The sequence below is a fragment of the Ovis canadensis genome, chromosome 10, assembly GCF_042477335.2.
Source record: "Ovis canadensis isolate MfBH-ARS-UI-01 breed Bighorn chromosome 10, ARS-UI_OviCan_v2, whole genome shotgun sequence".
Lineage (NCBI taxonomy): Eukaryota > Metazoa > Chordata > Mammalia > Artiodactyla > Bovidae > Ovis > Ovis canadensis.
Window position 1 is genome coordinate 48,946,310 of NC_091254.1, and position 21,565 is coordinate 48,967,874.

At 42.2% G+C, this 21,565-nt stretch overlaps 1 protein-coding gene across 1 annotated transcript in view; it reads right to left on the minus strand.

Moving 5' to 3' along the window:
* SGCG (sarcoglycan gamma) overlaps positions 1 to 5,155 on the minus strand; it is a 29,817-nt gene extending 24,662 nt beyond the window's left edge. Inside the window, exon 1 of the mRNA XM_069602297.1 lies at positions 4,976 to 5,155. The gene's annotated coding sequence lies outside the window, so the exon portion shown is untranslated. The remainder of the gene's footprint in view (positions 1 to 4,975) is intronic.
* Between the last annotated feature and the right edge of the window lie 16,410 nt (positions 5,156 to 21,565).

A 21,565-nucleotide genomic window follows, 5' to 3' on the forward strand; every position in this document is an offset into this window, starting at 1 on the left:
ACACATGTATGTCTTCCAATTGTTACATATTTTTATTCCTATATAGAGCTTACTATTGCTGGTGTAAACCTATCACAAACCTAGCTACATCCAACATAATCTTATTATCTTTTAGTTTTGGAGGTCACTGTGTGCATCCTACATGGTGCCAACGTTTAGGAAAATGAAGAGATTGCCTTGGTAGATGTGACAAAAAGTACATCAATAAGGAAAATTCAACAGTAGATAACTAATGGAGGAAATATTTGCCTTAAAGATAAGACAAGGTTAATACCCTTAGAAAGATAAATAAATCAATACAACTTGAGCAAAACCATGCACACACATTAAAGAAACACAAATGATTAATACAGAGTAAAAGATTCTACTTCACCAGGAAGCACAAACACAACTTCCACAGTCAGTTTTCAAACAGTAAGGGAAATTTAAAAACCGGTTCTAGCCAACATTGGCACGCATAAGTGATATCATATGGATATGTTTGGAAAATGGGCATGAAACTCCTCTCCTGTTGGAAGTGAAAATTAACACCATGTTTCTAGAAGGATATTTGGCACTATGTACTGAGAATCTCAAACAGACAGTAATTTCAATTCTAGAAACTTATTCCAAAGAAACAACCAGGAATGAAAATGAAGATTGATGTTTGAAGGTATTTGTTTTACTTTATCTATAATGGTGAATGAAAAGCAAAGGTGAATGGAAAGTAAAGGCTTTCTTAGTGGCTCAGTGGTAAAGAATCTGCCTGCCAATCCAGGTGACACAGGAGACCTGGGTTCGATGATCCCCTGCAGGAGGAAATGGCAACCCACTCCAGTATTCTTGCCTGGAGGATCCCATGGACAGAGAAGCCTGGCGGGCTATACAGTCTGTGGGGTCACAAAAGAGTCAAGACACGACTAAGCAACAACAAATAATGATAAGGTTTAAACATCAGAGTAACTAGTTATTAGATTATTATATCATTACAGAATTAACTGCTTGAAAGCATATATCTTGAATATCCTAGAGAAATGCTAATGGTAGAGTGATGAATGAAAAACAGAACAGTGAAATACAAATTAAAATATACACCCAGAGAAACAGACTATAAACAAATTTAAAATTGTTAACAATAATTTCCCTCCATATTCTACCTTTTTTCACTTAAAACTGCATTTCCCAAATGTCTTTCTGTATTTTTTCAGATTAAAAAATTTGTATATATCTACCGTTTGATATATATATTTCTCTGATAATAGAAAAGCTAACAGAAAATTCACTATACTTGTCCCAACTTCATGACTACATTTAGGATGACCAAATAATTTAAAAAATACTTCCGCTTCATTTTTGGTCAAATTGCTTAGCACGACTATAAAATGAAGCAAAGTACACAAACTGTAGTTATCAATTTCATCCAAAGTCACAATCAATACAATTCTCCCCATCACAAAGGCCCCTGCTATAAAACACACACACGCACAGAGAGAGTTACAGGTTACAAGGTCATCAAACTGTTCTCTCTTCTCTACAACAGAACTGACTTTTAAAATAAAATGGCAAGCTGCCATTTTAAAAAGTTCCTTACAGAATACACCAAACCAACAGAATAAATGCCCTTTAACTAGCTAACACTCCTGATCAGGGAAGAAACCTTTATTTAAATGAAAAAGTAACAAGAGGGGGAAAAAAACCACTTTTAGCCACTGTCATACAAATGTTAGGTCATAAAACTGTGGTTTTCAAATGCATGTTTGTTTCTTAGTTCAGTTAGAGACTATTTTAAAGCAGGGCTATGATTATGAAGATGAGCAATTCAAACATGTTTTCTTAGTGTTTTACTCTTGTTTTTATTAAATAAACTCAGAAATCTGAAGCTTTTACCACGTCTTTATGTCATGTTTGACTAAGGAGTAATATCAATGTCCAGAAGCTGAAGTTAGCAGAAATAAGGCCAAAATAAGGATGTTTTGTTCTCCATTTTGTTCACCAGTATATAACCAGCATCTACAGGTTTATAGGTTGGACCTTTCCTGCACTTCACACCCTAGTGACCTCATCTACTTCATTTTCTACCAAGAATGTCTATCTATAAGTACTCTGTATTTCAACAGTGTATTTCAAGATCATGCAAAGTTCTACCTTGATAAATGAGTTGAATTTCAGAGGACGATTAGCATCAGAGAAGGGCTGTTTCTACCCTCACTTTTCAACCATATTATCTTAGGTATTTCCCTTTCACTATCATATAACACAGACTGAAATCTAAAGTCACGCCTTCTTAGTTCTATGACGTGATGATCAATTCTGTCCACTGAGGAACAAACAGTTGGTCAACTGATCAACTCAAGTGACCTACCAGGCTTTTTGAGAGTGTGTTTCTTCAAAGATGCTGCACATGTAAAACTCGCTGAAAAATGTTTCAAGTAAGAGTTAAAACAGTCACAAAGGTGAGGATGGGTTTTAGGTACCATCTCCATGGCAATGACTTCTTCCTGCTGGTTCTCCCTTGGGGTCTGTTTTCCAGCCCTCAGCGGAGGCCATCTTTTGACGTTTTACAGCTCCTCTCTCCGGCTCCATGCCCCTTATCCAGTCTCCATGGCAACCAAAGTGACCTCCCCCAAGACTAATTCTATCCCAGTGGCTTCAGGATGAAGCACACCTGTCTTGGGCACACACAACCCGTGGGAATGCCAGCTCCTTCACCAGCATGCACAGCACACCAGCTGGACCAAAGTCAAGTGGACTCGGACACTGTGAAGGACCCTGGGAGAAGTCTCAAGTCTCCTGCAAGTCCGCAGATCTCCAAACACTCCTGCATCTACTTCCCAGGAAATTCCCTCAGGCACAGTAAGATGTGAAAAAAGAAGTGAGCATGGAGTCTGGAACAGCAAAGACAGTGGGTAAGGAATTCTACAAAGTTCACGCGAACACCAGAGAACGATCTGGTCCTGAAGTAGGTCCAGAGAAGAATAAGGCTAGATGCTCTTGAGGCTGAGAAAGGAGGCAGGAAGGAAAGAAGGAAGCAGAGGTGGGTTCTGAAGTTTCCTCACTAGGAAACCAAAGCCATGGGGGTGAGCAGTGCTGGGCTTACTTGAGAAGCAGCCATGTAGAAGAGGGAGCTGGGGGAACCCTTCCCAGGTCCCACAAAATGTGCAAAATTAAACAAAATGGGCACCCATTCATAATTTATCATTGTTATTTGATTTTCACCTTCAACACAGTAGAGTTGGACCACAAAAAAGGCTGAGTGCCAAAGAATTGATGCTTTCAAACTGTGGTGCTAGAGAAGACTCTTGAGAGTCCCTTGGATTGCAAGGAGATCAAACCAGTCAATCCTCAAGGAAATCAGTCCTGAATATTCATTGGAAGGACTGATGCAGAAGCTGAAGCTCTAATCCTTTGGCCACCTGATGCAAAGAGCTGACTCACTGCAAAAGACCCTGATGCTGGGAAAGACTGAAGGCAGAAGGAAAAGGGGGTGACAGAGGATGAGATGGTTGGATGGCATCACTGACTCGACGGACATGAGCTTGAGCACTCTGGGAGATAGTGAAGGACAGAGAAGCCTGGTATGCTGCAGTCCATGGGGTCACAGAGTCAGACACGACTTAAGCAACTGAACAACAACAGTAAGAATTTAGTGTAATGACTACAGTGTTTATTTTTTAAAGGACAGCACGGAACAGCTTTATTTGCAGCATTTTAGCTGCAAGCTTAGCCAACATATTCAGGAAACTTGGATGTGTTAGTCTTTGGAATTTGATATTTAAATACAGTGAAACACTGCTTTTCGTTTAGCTTTGAAAGAAACCTCAGATAAATTCTAGAGCCTCTAAGACTAACAACAACTTGAACCACAAGGTGGTAAGTACGCCTCTCTGTATCCATCTCTACAAAATGTTTCCAAGAAAACAAGCAAAACATAAACACAGGGAGTTTTGCAGTTAATTTTGCACTAGTGAGTTACTCCATTCTGCTGGCAAATTTTCCAGCCAGCCAAGCTATTTTCTCCCTATTATCTTTCTTTAGAAACTCGTCCTCCAAAGGCCCTATGTTACTTAGGATCCAACAGAAAGAACAGACATTTAACAGGTCAAAGCACAGCACACATTTACCTCATAGTCTACTTACTATATTTGCTGATACATATTTTGAGCAATAGACTATTTTCCCCAGATTTGGGGAGAGAGACATTTTTCCCTTTTTCATCCAAGAAGAGTTGGGCAGTTGAAGCTGGCATTTTGCTTCTGTTTTGCTTATTCTCAATGTATCAAATCACCTGGACTTTGGTTCTCATGGATTTTACTCTGTGTTTAAACGTCTTTGACAAAACTATGACAAAATGTAAAGCAAATGTACTTCTATCACAAAAGTTTAAGAGTAGAATTAGAAGTGAAAAGTGAGTGAAAGTGAAAGTGTTAGTCACTCAATCGTGTCTGACTCTTTCTGATCCCATGGACTGTAGCCCGCCAGGCTCCTCTGTCCATGGAATTCTCCTGGCAAGAACTCTGGAGAGGGTTGCCATTCCCTTCTCCAGGGTATCTTCCCATCCAGAGATCAAACCCAGGTCTCCTTCATTGCAGGCAGATTCTTTACTGTCTGAGCCACCAGGGTAGCCCAGAATTTGAAGTAGGTGATCTGAAAGATTACTCTTTATCTAAATTAGCTACAGTATAACAACTGAATGCCTGATAATACAAAAATACTGTCATGGTGTTCTAAAATTAAAACTATTAAAAGGACATAATCATGCTAGAATAACATGTAGCATTTTAGTAGTTGGAAAAACTTGAAAGTTGAAATGAAGCGTTAAGTCCATTTTGTTGATATTTAATATATAATCATTTTGAGCTAAATTTATTTAACATTTTAAATTTATTTTCCACTATGTCATCTATGAAGGAAAAATAGTCAAGAGGCCTTATACCTATTTGGTCTTTAAGTTGAACATTCTAATTCTGTAAGATCCAAGGTAAAGCCGATTACTTACCTTAGATGTTGTCAAAAAGCACAAAGTGAATTAACTGCACTCCTTCAGAGCTTCTGAGACAGGATTTGAGGCTGTCCCAGGAATCGCCCAGTGAGAGGGGAGGGGTCAAGTTCGCCAGGCAGCCGGAGGAAGGCTCCCATTTTGGGTCTGTCTCATGTTTCATTCCCTCCTATTAGCAACAGGCGCATCTAATTTTATTCCCGTGACACAAACAGCTCATACCACACTTAAAATTGTCTGGGCACCAATTCCAGGACACAGCACTAAGTGTGCCAAGGAGAAAATCCTCCTACAAAACCAACAGTTAAATCCTGAATCATGACCCTCGTATGTGATTTTAACTTTCTACAGTGAACTTGACCTTAAATGAGCAGGAAAAGCCGGTGGGATGCATTTCCAGTGGAGTCCAATGTCAAAAAAAGTCTTATAAAAATAAAATTCACATGCAACTTTGCTAGTATTAAATGTATACTGTTCTCTTTCGAGTAAACTGCAAAGTCTTATGTAACAGTCTTTAAAAATCACTTTCTTTAGAACTTTTTTGGGGGCTTCCCTTGTGGCTCAGCTGGTAAAGAATCTGCCTGCAGTGCAGGAGACCTGGGTTTGATCCCTGTGTTGGGAAGATCCCCTGGAGGAGGGAAAGGCTACCCACTCCAGTATTCTGGCCTGGAGAATTCCATGGATTGTATAGTCCCTGGGATCGCAAAGAGCTGGACATGACTGAGTGACTTTCACTTTTTTTAGACCTTTTTTGAGTGAAAAAACTTCAACATTTGAGAAAACCTTAAATAATGATCATTACAATAAAGAGAAGTTAGACTCGACATGTTAAAATTATGACAGTTATTTTCTCAGTAAACTAAAATTATATCTTGTTTAACAAATTACGTGAAAGTAACAATGTGCAGAAGGCAATGGCACCCCACTCCAGTACTCTTGCCTGGAAAATCCCATGGACGGAGGAGCCTGGTGGGCTGCAGTTCATGGGGTCGCTAAGGGTCGGACACGACTGAGCGACTTCACTTTCACTTTTCACTTTCATGCATTGGAGAAGGAAATGGCAACCCATTCCAGTGTTCTTGCCTGGAGAATCCCAGGGACAGGGGAGCCTGGTGGGCTGCCGTCTATGGGGTTGCACAGAGTTGGACACAACTGACGTGATTTAGCAGCAGCAGCAGCAAAGTGATCTTATGTAGTCTTACCTTTCTTTAAAAAGAACAGTTAGATCATTCATCTTTTATAAGGTGTAAAGAAAATCTACTGAACTTTTGAATAATCTTAATCTTTTATTCTGCATTATTTTTACAGAGCCTGGTTTCCAGCATGAATTGAAACTGACTAAATTATGTACTTGAAATTGATATTTTGGCACCAAACTTTGACTGTGAGAAGCAATGTGAATGATAATCCAGATGCTTAATTTTTATTTTATTTTCTTCTCAGAAGACTTTTTCTCATGCTATTTATTTATGCTCTAACTTCTTTTGAAATTTGATGCTTCTTACACCAACAGCTGCAGGCCTTAAATGAAAAGCTGGTACAGCTTCAACTAATCGTACATTTATTCATAAGACACTGAAAAATCTTAAATGAATTCTTTGTGCATTACTATTTTTTCTCGTGGCAATTCAGCTGGACAAAATACTATGGCAGAGCCACCAATTCTCAACAAAAATACCTACTATATTTAACAGTGATGATATGAGATGTATTTTAATATCACCGGGTGCCTGAATAGTCAAAATATGAAACCCCTAACTTAATATTCTGGTTGAAATGTCACACTTAAAAGTTACTTACAAAGGGACCTTTCGTCAGTCGATTAACTGATTTACTGCGATGAATTTTCAACTTGGGGGCTGTCTTTTAAGCATGTTAGTCAAGTTGTGTATCTGTTCTCCATTCACATTCACAGATATATTTAACACTATCGACTAAACTTTTAATCCTGCTGGAAGGATGGTTTTGAAAACAAAATCTTTTGATTTTATACTGCAGTTGATACTATTGAAAAAAGATCCTCAAAGCATCCACTGTAGGTCTAGTTCAGGTTTGTAACTCACATACACACATCACATTTGTTTTCAACAGAATGATAACATTACAAAGCTGTAAGAAGCCTTAAAGAAAACTAGTCTCCCCCTCCACTAGATGTAAAACACTTTGTTCAAGGCCAGAGCTGCTAAGGGCATGGAGGGAAGCAACTTTCAGATGAGATAATTCGAGTTTTGGAAAGAACAGAGAAGTGAGGAGTAGCTGCTTTGAAGAGGTAGGGAGTAAAGTTACCAGTGAAATGTATGCATCTGCGTTCAGGGTCTAGCTGAAGTGGATGAATAGACAATGGTCCCATCCTGAACGGTCCCTGAGACTTTATACTCTCTGCAGCTGATATCATCGACAGCAAAGCCTCCCTGACCCTGGCTACACTTTCCTCACTTCCCCAAACCTGCCCCTTCGCCCATCCTTCCTTTCCTGGCTTAGGACTCCATCCTCCACGTAGTCCGGGGAGACACGTCGAGGAAGCCTCCTAGCTAACCTGCCTGCCAGTCACCAATCCACATCGCCCCTCCTGCTCTGCCCCCTCTCTGCCCTGGGTCCCCTTCTGACTGGGGAACCCCTCTTCAGGTCTGCCTGGTGTGTAGTTGGTACCTGCTTCCCTGTGTGCAGGTACACTGTGTTGTATCTTACTCTCCCTGATACCACATTAACACCGAGAACAGGAAATTCTGTCCTCATCACTCCCCTGCTTCAAGTCCTTCAGCAGGTCGGGATAGGGCACCAGGTCCAGACAGGCACATGCTCCTTTATAGTCAGGCCTTGCCCATCTCACCTGTCCTGTCCCTGCGGGTTCTGTAAGGAACCACAGGAGTCACCGTGCAGTCGGGTGCCCACTGGACCTTGCACTAGAGTTCTCGCTCATTTTCTTCTGCTTTTTCTTCTATATGCACTTAAAAATTTATTATAACTGCTTGTATGCACACTGCCATCATTGGTTTGTAAACCTGTTCTCTCTACTGGACCATGAACTACCTGCTTAGCACCTGCATATAGTAAACCCTCAATTAGTTGAACTCTGCAGTTATACCAAACTCTGCTTTTTATGACAGCAATTCTATAGTGTACAGTAGCGCGCGCGCGCACACACACACACACACACACACACACACACAGAGCTAACATATATATCAGAATGGCATTACAAGAATTATCCAGAAGAGGTCAGTATAACAGCAGTAAGAGGATGACTTTCAGAGTAAATGAAATGTGAAATAAAGTTAAATTCTTTTGTAAGTGATCAACTTTAAACCTTTAAAAAAAAAACCATGTGAATCATTTGCTCCTTCAGTTGAAGCTGTAATTCTTCAAAGCAGATGGCCACAGACTTTTCTTTTTAATTTAAATTTATTTATTTTAATTGGAGGCTAATTACTTTACAATATTGTATTGGTTTTGCCATACATCAACATGAATCCGCCATGGGTGTACACGTGTTCCCCATCCTGAACCCCCCTCCCACCTCCCTCCCCGTACCATCCCTCTGGTTCATCCCAGTGCACCAGCCCCAAGCGTCCTGTATCCTGCATCGAACCTGGACTGGCGATTCGTTTCTTATAAGTAAGTAAAATGAAGTGATCAAATGATTCTATACACAACTGAAAACTCAAGTTTTTCATCTGACATGTTATTAATATAATTACCTGGAGGCCTCTCACCCGCCTCTCTGATGACTTTTTAAATAGGAGTGATCCAAGTGCATGCCTTTTATTTTTATTTATCTGTTTCTTTGGCTGCACTGGGTCTTCACTGCTGCGCGGGCTTTCTCTAGTTGCTGCAGTGGGGACTGCTGTCCAGAGCGCTGCATAGGCTCCTCACTGCGGTGGCTTCTTTTGTTGTGGAGCACGACCTTCAGAGTGAGGGCTCAGCATTGCCGCACACGGGCTTCACTGCCCCCTGGCATGCGGAATCTTCCTGGACCAGGGACTGAATCCATGTCCCCTACATTTGGCAGGCAGATACTTTACCATTAAACCACTAGAGAAGTCTTCAGGTTGTATGCATTTTAACAAAAACAATTCATAGTCCCTTCAGAGTTTCCAAATCAATAAAAATGAAACTACTGGACTACTGATGAGGGTATCTTATGCTTTTCATGGTACTTTTGGGGAATTTAGGAGTCAGTATTCAGTATCAAGGGCTAATTGAGTGTTTTCAGGGAAGACAGAGAGGATAAAGCATTGGAATGCTGGAAAAATAAGAGGTAGAAAAAGGAAAGACTAAAAGGAATAGAAAACTTTAAGATTTCAGAAGAGAAAGTGGAACATGACCTGAAATTTCAAAGGTTATCCACTGGTAATGCCCGAATTGCATCACAATAATTAAAAAGCATTATTTCATGAACATATAACTTTGCTAATTCACAGAAAACGGATACTGCAGCCTCAGTAAGTATGGACTTTTGGGCAGAGAATGGAAGCGCTGTGTGTGCCCATCAGAATGACAGAAAACACTGAGCAATTAGCAAAGTAGAACCCACACACGCTGGAAAGGAAAACCATTAGAAGGGCTTGTGATAGGGAATTCCCTGGTGGTCTGGTGGTTGGGACTTTGTGCTTTAACTCACAAGGGTCTGCATTCAATCCTTGGTCAGGGAACTAAGATCCCACAAGTCTCACAGCAAAAAAAAAAGGGGGGGTGGTGGTGCTTATGAGAAACCTGAAGTCTCCCGCGTCTCCCTACCAATCTCCATGTCCACTGGTCCAAGTCACAACTTACATCTTCTTCCCCATACTCACCTCTGACCTTTAAATAAACTTAAATGGCTGTAGCTCGATTTATTAACTCTGGACTCATGCTGTTGGCTGAGTTCATGCACATTATCACCCAGTGACCTTCTTCTCCTTTTCCCTATGTTGTTTTATCTGCGGTCACCTCTGAAATTCCAAACAGTCTATGTCAGCATTTGCTTCCTGGCCCCTGATGACAGAGCATCTCTTCATCTGTCTGCTCTCTAGTTGAGGATGTTAGCATTTCCCCCCACCTAGACACATGCCCCTTCTTCTCCAGCCCTCCGTCACTTCTCCTTTATTTTCAAATGATCAAACTGGTCACATGTTCCATTTTGAAATGATCGTCTCCTGTATCTCCTCTGATTTGAACAAGTTTATTTAAAAAGTAAAAATTCAAAAGGCAGTGTTCACATTTTCACTCTTCTGGAAGAGTTTGAAAAGAAACTGCATTAATTCTTTAAATGTAGGTAGAATTTTCCTGGTCTCTAGCTTTTCTTTGTTGGGAGAATTTTGATTCTGATTCAATCTCCCTAGTTGCTACTGAGCAATTTAGATATCCTATTTCTTCCTGATTTAGGAAAAAGTCAGTTTTCATTCCAATCCTTAAGAAAGGCAATGCCAAAGAATGCTCAAACTACCGCACAATTGCACTCATCTCACATGCTAGTAAAGCAATGCTCAAAATTCTCCAAGCTAGGCTTCAGCAATACATGAACTGTGAACTTCCAGATGTTCAAGCTCATTTTAGAAAAGGCAGAGGAACCAGAGATCAAATTGCCAACATCTGTTGGATCATCGAAAAAAGCAAGAGAGTTCCAGAAAAACATCTATTTCTGCTTTATTGTCTATGCCAAAGCCTTTGACTATGTGGATCCCAATAAACTGTGTAAAATTCTGAAAGAGATGGGAATACCAGACCACCTGACCTGCCTCTTCAGAAACCTATATGCAGGTCAGGAAACAACAGTTAGAACTGGACATGGAACAACCGACTGGTTCCAAATAGGAAAAGGAGTACGTCAAGGCTGTATATTGTCACCCTGCTTATTTACCTTCTATCCAGAGTACATCATGAGAAACGCTGGGGTGGAAGAAGCACAAGCTGGAATCAAGATTGCCAGGAGAAGTATCAATAGCCTCAGATACGCAGATGACACCACCCTTATGGCAGAAAGTGAAGAGGAACTAAAAAGCCTCTTGATAAAAGTGAAAGAGTGAAAAAGTTGGCTTAAAGCCCAACATTCAGAAAATGAAGATCATGGCATCTGGTCCCATCACTTCATGGGAAATAGATGGGGAAACAGTGGAAACAGTGTCAGACTTTATTTTTGTGGGCTCCAAAATCACTGCAGATGGTGACTGCAGTGAAGAAATTAAAAGATGCTTGTTCCTTTGATGAAAAGCTATGACCAACATAGACAGAGTATTAAAAAGCAGAGACATTACTTTGCCGACTAAGGTCCATCTAGTCAAAGCTATGGTTTTTCCTGTGGTCATGTATGGATGTGAGAGTTGGACTATAAAGAAAGCTGAGTGCCGAAGAATTGATGCTTTTGAACTGTGGTGTTGGAGAAGACTCTCGAGAGTCCCTTGGACTGCAAGGAGATCCAACCAGTCCATTCTAAAAGAGATCAGTCCTGGGTGTTCTTTGGAAGGACTGATGCTAAAGCTGAAACTCCAGTACTTTGGCCACCTCATGCTAAGAGATGACTCGTTGGAAAAGACTCCGATGCTGGGAGGAATTGGGGGCAGGAGGAGAAGGGGACGACCGAGGATGAGATGGCTGGATGGCATCACTGACTCGATGGAAGTGAGTCTGAGTGAACTCTGGGAGTTGGTGATGAACAGGGAGGCCTGGCGTGCTGCAATTCATGGGGTCGCAAAGAGTTGGACACCACTGAGTGACTGAACTGAACTGAGTCTTCGTATGTTGCATTTTTCTAGGATATATCCACTTCTTCTAGGTTATCCAATTTGTTGGCATATAATTGTTCACAGTAGTCCCTTATGATCCTTTGTATTTCTGCACTATCATTTGTAATGACTCTCTTTTAACTTCTGATTTTATGAGTCTTCTCTTTTTTAGTCTAACTAAAGATTTATAAATTTTAATTATTTTTAAAAAGCCAGCTCCTAGTTTCATTGGTCTTTTCTGTTGTCTTTTTAGTCTCTATTTCATTTATTTCTCCTCTGACATTTGTAGTTTCCTTCCTTCTGCTAGGCTTGATCTACTTTTCTAGTTCCTTGAGGTGTAAAATGAAACTGTTTATTTTTTCTGAATGTAAGTACTTTGCCTTCAGCTTTCCTCTTAGAACTGCTTTTGCAGCACCCCAAAGATTTTATATTGTGTTGTCATTTCATTTGCATCAAGGTATTTTTTCACTTCCCCTTTGATTTCTTCTTTGACCCACTGGTTGTTCAGGAGCGTGTTGTTTAACTTCTACATATTTGTGAATTTTCCAGTTTTCCTCCTGTACTGATTCATAGAGAGTATTTTCACTGCCCTAAAAACCCTCTGTGCTGTCTGTGGTGGGAGGCACAGATTTGGGGTCAGGTCTGTGTTATTACTCAGTTTTGCCCAACAGCCACCTGGGCCAATAAAAACAGCCTCTCTGGGCCCAGGTTCCTTCTGTATTATCGGGGGCCCTAATCACAGGGTGCTGTTGAAGATGGAATGAAATAGAACTCCTCAAGTGCCTGGTTTAAGCAGGAACTCAATCAATGCAACAAAACAGCACTTTTCTTTTGAGGGCAAACACCAGAAGACTTGGAAGAAAAGTTTTGACCAACCTAGACAGTATATTCAAAAGCAGAGACATTACTTTGCCGACTAAGGTCCGTCTAGTCAAGGCTATGGTTTTCCTGTGGTCATGTATGGATGTGAGAGTTGGACTGTGAAGAAGGCTGAGCGCCGAAGAATTGATGCTTTTGAACTGTGGTGTTGGAGAAGGCTCTTGAGAGTCACTTGGACTGCAAGGAGATCCACCCAGTCCATTCTGAAGGAGATCAACCCTGGGATTTCTTTGGAAGGAATGATGCTAAAGCTGAAACTCCAGTACTTTGGCCACCTCATGCGAAGAGTTGACTCATTGGAAAAGACTCTGATGCTGGGAGGGATTGGGGGCAGGAGGAGAAGGGGACGACCGAGGATGAGATGGCTGGATGGCATCACGGACTCGATGGATGTGAGTCTGAGTGAACTCCGGGAGTTGGTGATGGACAGGGAGGCCTGGTGTGCTGCGATTCACGGGGTCGCAAAGAGTCGGACACGACTGAGCGACTGAACTGAACTGAACTGAAGGGTACATCTGAGAAGGAGATTCTGAACAGCAATTTATTGGGTATTTCTCTCAAGGCATTTTGAACTAAGGAATTATAAACAAACAGACTGAGTCAAGAATCGTAAAGGAGGAGGACACGGAGGGTGAATCATGGCTACCAGGAGGGGTCATTGGTCAGAACCTCAGCTGTAACACAGCCCACAGAATTTCACCTAAATAATTCAATGATTTATACAGACATTCTCTGTAAGAACACAGCTTGTGTCCAGTCCTAGCTTTTTCATATCTGTTTGCTCCTTAGGTCTCCGTCATAAGTGTAATATGATTTTAGTTAAAATTTTCATATTAAAATTCTTCCTTTTCTCATTCAGAGACTTTAGTTTTGAAAAAAGAGTTTAGCAACAAACAGACAAAAAGAATAAGCACATTTTAAGAAATTTATACCTAATTCATGTTTCTTTTCCAACTCATTTTTCATTGTTTTATTATGAAGGTAATTATTAGTGCAGCTCTGTTTTGCTATAATGGAATGATTTAGGGTTCTGTATGTGCAGCAACCAAGCCCACTGACATGCTAAAAATCTAACTTAAGTGATCTTGGTTGGGGTCCAAGACTGAGCTTAGAGGGTTGTTAACCTGTTGAAACTGAGTCCAAAGTAGGTACACCTCTCTGGGCATTTTTCTGGATAGCACACCTGTAACTCTCACCAGACCTTCAAAGGGGTCCATGACCTTGAGGAAGCATCTCTTTTCTGTCTCCTTCCTCTTCCCAGGGCCTCCTATTCCACAACAAACATCTCCCTCACATACAGCAAAATGATATGCTAAAAAGACAAGTTGTTATACACAGTTATTTTGTTTCCTAATTTAGATGGTGCTACACTTAGAAATTTATATGCAAATATACTTCAAATGAGGTTGTCTACACAGAGAGCACTGCATTTGCAGAACTGACAGCACGTAGCCTGTTGTGTTTACTTCATATAAATTTAACTAAAGAAGACAATAAAATGGGTATTTTTAAAAATCACAAATCACCATCTCCTATGTCTATAAAATTAAATGTTTGTCAAATTAAATGTTTAATTATTACACTACAATGATAATTCCCATATAAATCACTTTTTAACTATACAATTCTAGAGAAAGAAAAAAATTACCTTTTTTTTTTGCTTAACTGTAACTATGTCTGTGGACACTTGTATATATTACCCACAGTAAGACAGGAGTTCTTGTAGGGCACAATCTTAAGTACTAACCACTAAATGAGGGTCTGATAAATTAAAAGAAAAATCAGAACCAAGATAATGAAATGATGCTGATTAAAATGTAATAGTACTAATATACATTTAATCTGATATATTTTAAATATGATCTAGCCAGAGGAATAAAACACGTTTTTAAAATTGAAATGAGTCTCATTATCTCTGAAAGAGGTGCTTTTATAGTTTTAAAAAAGCAAACAAATTATTGGCTAAATGTGAAGCTTTGCTTATTTCTTGCATAGTCTGCTCTGTAGCTCTAATGAATTTAATTTGTTAAAATTCATCACTACTTTTTTCCGAGATTAAAGAAACATTATCTCATAGATGATAACTATTATGTAGGACACTTTATGCTTCTGAGCCTGTAAGTGCAAGAGTATTATCTGTGTTAATGATTTATGTGAAATATCTACTAAATATTGTGCTTAATGTTGAGTCAGCACTAACGAGCATTGAAAATGGAAAGAACACAGGATTCACAGAAAGTAAAATACTTGAAAACATGACTGTTTCACAATTTGAAAAGTTCCCTGGAGGACGTTTTGCATACGTGGACTGGTTGTCACTTGACAGCACTCTGTTGGAGGCTCGGTTTTCTCGGAGGAAGTTTTAACACCAGGCACATCGAACCTTCCAGCAAAGTAGTCCACCACCAAGAGCCAAGAGATCAGCTTAAGTAAATATTTGAATAATATTGTAAAATCTACTTTTCATAGATTTTTAAAATAAAAAAAATACTTTTAAAATAACCTGCTCATATGAAAGGAAGAAGAGCACGAAAAGAGCCATGTAAAAAAGCTAACATAAAAAAATACAACTCCACTGCTTCACACCGATTTACCGGCTTTAAGGAAGACCCAGCAGCACTGCACCAAGGTACCGCGCATCTATTCGCAGCGCCAGCCTTTCATCACCTGCTCCGAGGCAGCGGGTAACACTTGAAGATCAGCGGCTTCCGGAAATACTGAACGCTACTGTCCCGAAATTTATGAACAGCAACTACGTTGGCTGGCTGTTACTGACTTCCTATTAATAATTAATCCCAACATAACCAAGTGATAACATGCAAACATACACATAAGGGTGCTTTGAGGGTAGAGGATGAGGATGGAGGGACCACCCCAGTGAAGAGGGGGTGAGACGGCGCACTTCAGCGCTTTCTGTCCCCCTCCCGCCCCTCGAAGCCCAGGTTAGCCCCCAAGGGCGCTCCTACCCACCCGCCGCCGAGGGATGCGCAAGGCCGGGTCACGGACCACCGTTCCCGCTCCGAAGTTATGTCCCGTCTGAGCACCGCTCAGCCTTTAGTCTTTGGGGTAAAGACTGCAGAAGGGTCCCAACTGCACCCCAGGGCTCCCCCTCCCCGACTCCGCGGAGCGCGGCGGCGAAGGGGCAGGTGCGGGCCGGCCAGGGCCCCGGCAGGAGGCGGCGGGGGTTCGTGGGGCAGGGCTAGGCGGGGGAGCGGGCAGGTTCGGGGGTGGACACTGGGCTACTGGGGCGAGGCGGTGGCGCGCGGCCGCGCTCCTTACCTGAGCCGCTTCCCCGGGTCTGGGGGCGCGGGCCGGCCCCGCCGGGTCCTCCATCCCGGGCGGAAGGGGACCACCGGCCTCTTCCCGGGCAGAGCGGGACGCGCCTTCGTCCTCCTCCCTCGGCGAGCGCCGCGGCGGCTCAGCTCCCAGGCTGGGGGGGCGTTCCCCCAGCCGCCGGCGCCCATATCCCAGCGCGGGCTCGGGGCGCCCTGGACCCGGGGCCGGGGGGAGGCGGGATCGCCGGTGGTCCGGACGCGCACCGGGCCCGCGCTCACGTCCACGGGCGCGCCCTCCGCTGCCCCCTCCCCGAGTCCCGGCCCCGCGGCCTCAGGGCCGCCCCTCTCCGGCCCCCGCCTTCCAGACTCTCCCACCCGGGTCCAGCGCCGTGGCCTCGCGCATCCGTGCTCCGAGTTCCGCGAGCGCCGGCCGGTCCCCAGCCGAGGCCCTCGTCCTCCGAGGTACCCCAGCCAGCGCCGCCCTTCCCGCGCGTGTCCGGGCGTCGATGCGGGGGTTCCGGCCCTTCGCGGGCTTCAGAGGGACCCCGGCCGGCGCCCCTAGAACCTCCCTGGCTCCGGACACAGCGCGCAGGGCGGGGGACTGGCCGCTGGGGGTGCCCCGCGGGGTTTGCGCTTGGGAATAGCGCCCATCCTCTACTTACTAAAGGAGAAGAAGCAGTACCGCATTTTTTTTTTTCTTTTCTTTCTTAAAGCCTGGAGAGGTTCGCTGAAATGATTTTAAGGCGCACGGTCTCCTATTAGTGGTTCTGTGTCTATCAGTATTTACTCACTGACCCCTTCGTCAACATGGGAGAGCGACTTGGCTCCACAGTTTCTTCCTGGGGAAGGTGACGGCCCAGGGGGCCCAGAGCGCTGGCCATGATTTCCCTGATGGAAAAGCTAAATGTATCCGAAGAGAAATATGGGGGAAAAGCCTGGAGTGTGGAAAGGTCCGAACACTCCATACAGTTTTAAAAAAAAAAAACTAATTTATTTATTTTAATTGGAGGCTAATTATTATATTGTAGTGATTTTTGCCATACATTGACATGAATCAGCCATGGGTGTACATGTGTCCCCCATCCTGAACCCCCTTCCCACTTCACATCCCATCCTTCAGGGTTGTCCCAGTATACCAGCTTTGAGTGTCCCATTTCATGCATTGACCTTGGACTGCTGATCGATTTCATGTATGGTAATATACATGTTTCAATGTCATTTTATCAAATCAAAAACCTTGCCTTTTCCCATAGAGTCCAAAAGTCTGTTCTTTATATCTGTGTCTCTTTTGCTGTCTTGCATATAGGGTCATGGTTACCATCTTTCTAAATTCCATATATATGCGTTAATATACTATATTGGTGTTTCTCTTTCTGACTTACTTCATTCTGTATAATAGGCTCCAGTTTCATCCACCTCATTAGAACTGATTCAAATGTGTTCTTTTTAATAGCAGAATAATATTCCATTGTGTATATGTACCACAGCTTTCTTATCCATTCGTCTGCCCATGGACATCTAGATTGCTTCCATGCCCTGGCTATTGTAAACAGTGCTGCAATTAACATTGGGGTGCAGGTGTCTCTTTCAATTCTGGTTTCCTCAGTGTGTGTGCCAAGCAGTGGGATTGCTGGGTTCTATTTTCGGTTTTTTAAGGAATCTCCACACTGTTCTCCATAGTGGCTGTACTAGTTTGCATTCCTACCAACAGTGTAAGAGGGTTCCCTTTTCTCCGCACTCTCTTCAGCATTTATTGTTTGTAGACTTTTTATAGCAGCCGTTCTGACCAGTGTGAGATGGTACTTCATTGTGGTTTTGATTTGCAGTTCTCTGATAATGAGTGATGTTAAGCATCTTTTCATGTGTTTGTTAGCCATCTGTATGTCTTCTTTGGAGAAATGTCTGTTTAGTTCTTTGGCCCATTTTTTGACTGGGTTATTTTTCTGGTATTGAGCTGCATGAACTACTTGTATATTTTTGAGATTAATTCTTTGTCAGTTGCTTCATTTGCTATTATTTTTCTCCCATTCTGAAGGCTGTCTTTTCACCTTGCTTATAATTTCTTTCATTTTGCAAAAGCTTTTAAGTTTAGTTAGGTCCCATTTGTTGATTTTGCTTTGATTTCCATTACCCCGGGAGGTGGTCATACAGAATACTGCTGTGATTTGTGTCAGAGAGTGTTTTTCCTATGTTTTCCTCTAGGAATTTTATAGTTGTGGTCTTACATTTAGATCTTTAATCCATTTTGAGTTTATTTTTGTGTATGGTGTTAGAAAGTGTTCTAGTTTCATTCTTTTACAGATGGTTGACCAGTTTTCCCAGCACCACTTGTTAAATAGATTGTCTTTTCTCCATTGTATATTCTTGCCTACTTTGTCAAAGATAAGGTGTCCAAAAATCTTCCAACAAACAAAAGCCCAGGACCAGATAGCTTCACAGGTGAATTCTACCAAAAAGTTAGAGAAGAGCTAACACCTATCCTACTCAAACTCTTCCGGAAAATTGCAGAGGAAGGTAAACTACCAAACTCATCCTATGAGGCCACCATCACCCTAATACCAAAACCTGACAAAGATGCCATAATAAAAGAAAACTGTAGGCCAATATCACTGATGAACGTAGATGCAAAAATCCTCAACAAAATTCTAGCCATCAGAATCCAACAACACATTAAAAACATCATACACCATGACCAAGTGGGCTTTATCCCAGGGATGCAAGGATTCTTCAATATTTGCAAATCAATCAATGTGATACACCACATCAACAAATTGAAAGATAAAAACCATTTGGTTATCTCAATAGGTGCAGAGAAAGCCTTTGACAAAATTCAACATCCATTTATTGTAAAAACCCTCCAGAAAGCAGACATGGAACATACCTCAACATAATAAAAGCCATATATGATAAACCCACAGCAAACATTATCAATGGTGAAAAATTGAAAGCATTTCCCCTAAAGTCAGAAATAAGACAAGGGTGCCCACTCTCATCACTACTATTCAACGTAGTTTTGGAAGTTTTAGCCACAGCAATCAGAGAACAAAAAGAAATAAAAGGAATCCAGATTGAAAAAGAAGTAAAACTCTCACTGTTTGCAGATGACATGATCCTCTACACAGAAAACCCTAAAGACACCACCAGAAAATTGCTAGAGCTAATCAAGGAATATAGTAAAGTTGCAGGATATAAAATTAATACACAGAAATCCCTTTCATTCCTATATGCTAACAATGATAAAAACAGAAAGAGAAATTAAGGAAACAATTCCATTCACCATTGTGACAAAAAGAATAAAATACTTAAGAATGCTGCTGCTGCTGCTGCTAAGTCACTTCAGTCATGTCCAACCTAAAGAAACAAAGGACCTATATATAGAAAACTATAAAACTCTGTGAAAGAAATCAAAGATGACATGAATAGATGGAGAAACACACCATGTTCATGGATTGGAAGAATCAATATAGTGAAAATGAGTATACTACCCAAAGCAATCTATAGATTCAATGCAATCCCTATCAAGCTACCAACAGTATTTTTCACAGAACTAGAACAAATAATTTCACAATTTGTATGGAAATACAATAAACCTCGAATAGCCAAAGCAATTCTGAGAAAGAAGAATGGAACTGGGGGAATCAAACTGCCTGACTTCAGACTATACTACAAAGCTACAGTCATCAAGACAGTATGGTACTGGCATAAAGACAGAAATATAGATCAATGGAACAAAATAGAAAGCCCATAGATAAATCCATCCATACAGTTTTGACTAAGTGCCTTCTCAGAGATATTTTGAGCAACACAGGTAGGATTATTTGCAACTTATATATATGTATGACTATATTATATGCAGTAAATTAATATATTACTTACATTGTAAAACACAAATAGAAAATTTAATTGAATGGTAAAAACATACGTAAATGGAAAACATATGGGTATGGTGATGTGGGGCTCTCTGAAGACCCTCTCTAATGAAACAAAAGTGGTGAAAATATTTTAAAAGCAGTTATTTAAAGTCCTTGGGCTTCCCAGGTGGTGCTAGAGGTAAAGAACCCACCTGCCAATGCAGGAGAAGTGAGAGACTTGGTTCAATCCCTGAGTTGGGAAGATCCTCTGGAAAAGGGCATGGCAACCCACTCCATTATTCTTGCCTGGAGAAACCCATGGACAGTGGAGCCTGGTGGCTACAGTCCATGGGGTCACAAAGAGTCAGACACTACTGAGTGACTAAAGCACATGTCCTGCTTAGCTCTGGAGCAATGGGCCAGGTTCTCCCAGGGAAGAAGCAGGGGGTTCACTGTCCTTCCTAAGGAGACAGAATTTTTCTGGAGGAGAGCTTGGGGAAGCTCTCAGTTAAGGACACTCTCAGAAATGATGGAGAGCTTGGTAATACACAGTTGAGAGGAGGCTGGTGACTCCATGATAGTTGAGAGCTCAATGGTAGGCTAACTAGAAGTTTACAGAGAAAGTCAAGCTAAAGAGAGACAAGTGGGAAAGGGAGATTCCATGCTTGCCAAGCTCACACAGAACCCAGGACCCAGGGCAGAGGCGGATGTTTGCAAGGAGTCTGGGTCAAACCTACTTGCTGATGCTGAAGAGCCTTGCAGAGAGACTGGAGGTAATGGGAGCTCACCCTGGGGATGCGGATGCTACAGCAGCCATTGTGTGGAGCTCGTCCACAACGAGAATGCTGATGCTGTGAGTGCTATTTTGAAATCCTCCCTCTAGTTCCAGAGCCCAGCCCTATCTACCAGCCAGTCAGCATCAGCCCTGGGACATCCTGGGCCAAGCAGCTAGGTGGGTGGGGACACGGCCCCATACAACAGCTGGCTGCCATGGAACCCCTACGACCCCAGCTGCCCTGGGACTGGCCCTGGCCACCAGAGGGCTCAGAACCCGACCCTCCACACCAAGGGGACAGCACATCTCTGGAATACCTTGGGCCCTTGTCCCATCACCTGTGAGCTAACACTGACTCCAGGACCCCCAGGGCTAGAGACACCAGGGCATGGCCCCACCTCCAGCTCCAAGACACCATGGACTCCACAGTCGGCCATGACAAAACCGACCCTGCCTACCAGAAGTCCACCCCTCATCATGACCCAGCACCTCCCACCAATAAGGTGGTACAGACCAAGATTCCCTAGCCCTATATCCAGCCATGCCAATACTTGGCCCCACCAACCACAGCAGGCAGCCTCCACACAAGATAGGGCCTGGCAACCAACTGAAACAAGAGTCAGACAAGCCTACCAGCCTACAGTAGTCAGCTCACAACAGCAGAGGGGCCCATGCAGACCACATAAGAGGAACCTCTACAGCATATAGCTCTGGTGAGCATTAATGAAATTAAATCAGTAATTTAAAAAATCTCAACAAACAGAAGTCCAAGATCAGATAACTTCACAGGTGATTTCTACCAAACATTTAGAGAAGAGTTAAGATACATCCTTCTCAAATTATTCCGAAAAATTGCAGAGGACAGAACATTTCTGAACACATTCTACAAGTCTAGGGTCACCTCAATATCAGACAAGGATATCATAAAAAGAGACCATTACTGGCCATTATCACTAATGAACATAGATGCAAAAATCCTCAACATAATATTAGCAGATCAAATTCAATAATACTTTAAAAGGATCATACACCATGATTGGGATTTATCCCAGGGATGCAAGGATGGTTTGGTATCCACACATAAATCAGTGCAATACACCTCATTAACA